The following is a 3,462-nucleotide window of genomic DNA, read 5'->3' as shown; positions in this document are numbered from 1 at the left end:
AACTAACGTAACTTCAGCCTACTTCGGTTAACGTTTACTCTCTAATGATCTAGCCTAGAGAGGGTCTAGATATAAGAGAGGAGTGGATTCAAAACAAACTACCTTGGCATCCTATGCCTAGGAGATGTTTAGCAACACTGCCAATGCAATCAAGATAGGCACTGCTCGATTTGCTCTGGCTTTGACAGTTCGTTTGGCTCAAAATCAGCCAGTCTGCTCCTCTCTTATACTAGACCCTCCCTAATCTAGCCTGGTATATGTAAGCCGTGATCTGGCGGATCAAAATTAGTATCTGCAATATGCGTCGCTTTACTCACATGGTGTCTACGGTAATATTATATCTAAGGTGAAGAAGTTGCCTCCCTGGTACAGTACTACCGAAGTACATAGAATTTCGAATGTTGAGACTTTAGAACAAATGTCCAACAAAATAATTAATAATTTCAGGTAAAAATCGTTGCAATCCTCAATTGCAACGATTAATTCCCTTTATACTTAGATAAGATTTAGTTTTAGTTTTTAGTTTTAAGATATCAATTATTATACTGACATGCAGGTTTAAAAAACCTGTTTAAAATACTGAATTGCCAAGACAGGAACAATGTAAAAACACTTAGCTATATATCATAACAATTAAGGCTGGTAAGTTACTGTAGTAACTGGAGCACCTAGGTTAAAATGAAATGTGATTTATTTTGAATTTGGAACAAATAAAGAGTTAAAAAAAATATCTAAGGTGAAACGGGGCAAGTTGGAACGCGTGGGCAAGTTGGAACGCTAAGTGTATCTCTTAGCGGAAGTTAATATTCACTGCAATTATTTTTGTGAGACATTGTGTAGTACCGCAAACTAATAGATTAGAAATAATCTAAGTGATTATTCACTTCCGCTGAGAGATAAAACTACTGTTAAAACTTTCCCGTGCGTTTCAACTTACCCCGGTGTATGCGTCCAAAAATGATATAAAAAATTTATAAGGTTCAAGGGGTAGGTGACTCCGCACACCAATCTTGTGTCATCATTTTTGTCAGTGTGCCACAGGTGTGCCGCAGGTGTGCCGCAGATGTGCCACAGGTGTGCCGCAGGTCTGCCGCAGGTGTGCCGCAGGTGTGCTGCAGGTGTGCCGCAGGTGTGCCACAGGTGTGCCGCAGGTGTGCCGCAGGTGTGCCGCAGGTGTGCCGCAGGTGTGCCGCAGGTGTGCCGATCATAGAGCAAGTTGCAATTGTTTGTAAAATACCCAACCCGGCGACCCGGTATTTCTGACACCTTGAATATTTTGGTTTGAATTCGCAAGGATCAATCGATCTAGTGGCAACCAAGGAGGAATGCAATGTCTAGAAAATAAAATAATTTCGAAAAATACTACCGCCATCGAAAGTATGTGCCGATTGAGGATGATGCGAGAAGTGGCGGATGATATTTTTGTGTTTTGTGTTCATAGGATAATGAAAGTCCAAAGTATTAGGGTTTTATAGTTAGTTAGTTTATAGTTAGTTAGTTACACACTTAGAAAAAAATCATGTAAATATAGGTGCTCTGAAACTGACATATACGAGCGTCAATTTTGACATAAAAATGAGTCAAAATAGACACGAAATTCAGCTTAACCAAGCCTACTTTCGAACTTTTCAGTCTCGGAGCACTTAATTTTACATGACATGTTTGTTTACGTCTCATTCTTTAAGTCAAAAATGGATTCCGTCACGTGTAAGATTAGGTATTTCAAAGTGTGTAGATATCTTTATTAAGGAGACTTTCAGCCGAACGCTGGTTCGTCTCCGCTGGAGTTCTATAATGCCCACAAAGGCAGACCAGAAACCTAACTTTTCGGTCTATCAGCGGCCGGAAAGAGTTGGAACCGGTGGGGAACATTGTTGGAGACCGAATATAGAGGATGATGAATGTGACTTCTGTAGTTTGTTTTGTGTGAGTTGTAGCATTATTTGATTAACTGCCTCTTTCTCTCGAGTCCACGCTAGAAGCTACATTTCGAATTTAAATCTACAAGTGAACCGAGAAGTGAACTGCTGGTCTGAGTTCTTCTAGTATATTAAATAAGAGAATGTTGTCCAGCAGTGCTCCCAAGTTATTTACAACAATCCAATGCCTACGAGATTGTGCCGATGAATGTACCCAAGCTGTGCCAAAGCTAATTTCAGTACAATGTGCTGAGTGACTTATCCCTTGATAAAGTTAATTATTCATTCTGGAGGGTTGGTATCTTCGACATAGTTGTTCATTGGTCATACATGTGAAACTCATACGAAGAAATCAGAATTTTATAGGATCGGATGTAAGTAGCACGTGTTTAAAAACATCCTCGATGTTAACAAGCTTATGAAATTTCCTTGAATGGTATTCACGGAAATTCCCCATGGATCTTTTCCGCATTTCCTACACTTCTGCTGACATGATGCCAATTGGTAAAATTTAATGTCATGCGATGGATGGACCGTGATTTAATAATTCATAAGTCGTTGTTTTAAAACGGGTAAACTTGATACAGTTCACTTAATCTGATCCTTGTATGTTCAGCATACTTTGTGAATGCGTTGATTTTTACATGAAGTTTGGATGAAATAGCTCTCAAAATGGTGGCTAAGCGATTCAATTGTAATTGACCTGGAATATTTTAAATTTTTCCCAGAAATTAAAAGTGACATTAATGCTATTGCTTATCATGTCAATTTCCAGGATATTATAGAAGCTTTAAAAAAATGTAGATATCTACAAAGGTTCTGAACCCGACGGAATTCTATCTGATTTTATGAAGAGAGCTTAGGACTGGAATTTGTAGGTCTATTGTATTGGCTCTTTAATATATCGCTGGAATCTGGAAACTTTCCGAAAACATGGAAAAGCTCTTTCCCGGTGCCTATTTTCAAAAGTGTCACATAATCTGACATACGTAATTACCGTGGAATTGTCATTATTTGTTTTATACTAAAGCTTTTTGAAGCGATCGTTAATGAGAAACTATTCCATTAAATCAAAGACAAGGGGACTAAGTCATGTTTTTCAGCAACTACTGAACCGAATGGGACTCAACAACCCCCCATGAAAGGTATGTTGGTCTCATAGAACGCTATTTTTGAAATCGGTCAACTGATTTCGGCGATATGGCCGGAACAAGTTCCTGTGTGTATGGGTCATGAGGCTTGAGCGGACCTGAAACGTGTTAAACCCATCATGTGGTACTTAAATCACATGAAAATTTGTGGCGGTCATATTGAGCACCCAGGACCACATTGGCTTCACCTGGAAATGTTCCCTATTCCCCCGTATAAGTGACCAGTTTCTAACTTGTATCAAAACCCTTCATGCGATTCCTCAAATCACGTGAGAATTCAAAAACAAGATAATTGGTACAGGTATACCTCAATATAACGTAGCTGTCACTTTTGACATCCATCGCTGATTTCTAGCTAACAATCATTAAATCAAGAAATAACACAATCGGAG

Source organism: Ochlerotatus camptorhynchus, unplaced genomic scaffold, assembly GCF_037179485.1.
Source record: "Ochlerotatus camptorhynchus isolate MF236.1 unplaced genomic scaffold, CSIRO-AGI_Acam_v1.1 ptg000128l, whole genome shotgun sequence".
Taxonomy (NCBI): Eukaryota; Metazoa; Arthropoda; class Insecta; order Diptera; family Culicidae; genus Ochlerotatus; species Ochlerotatus camptorhynchus.
This window is presented reverse-complemented; position numbering follows the sequence as displayed.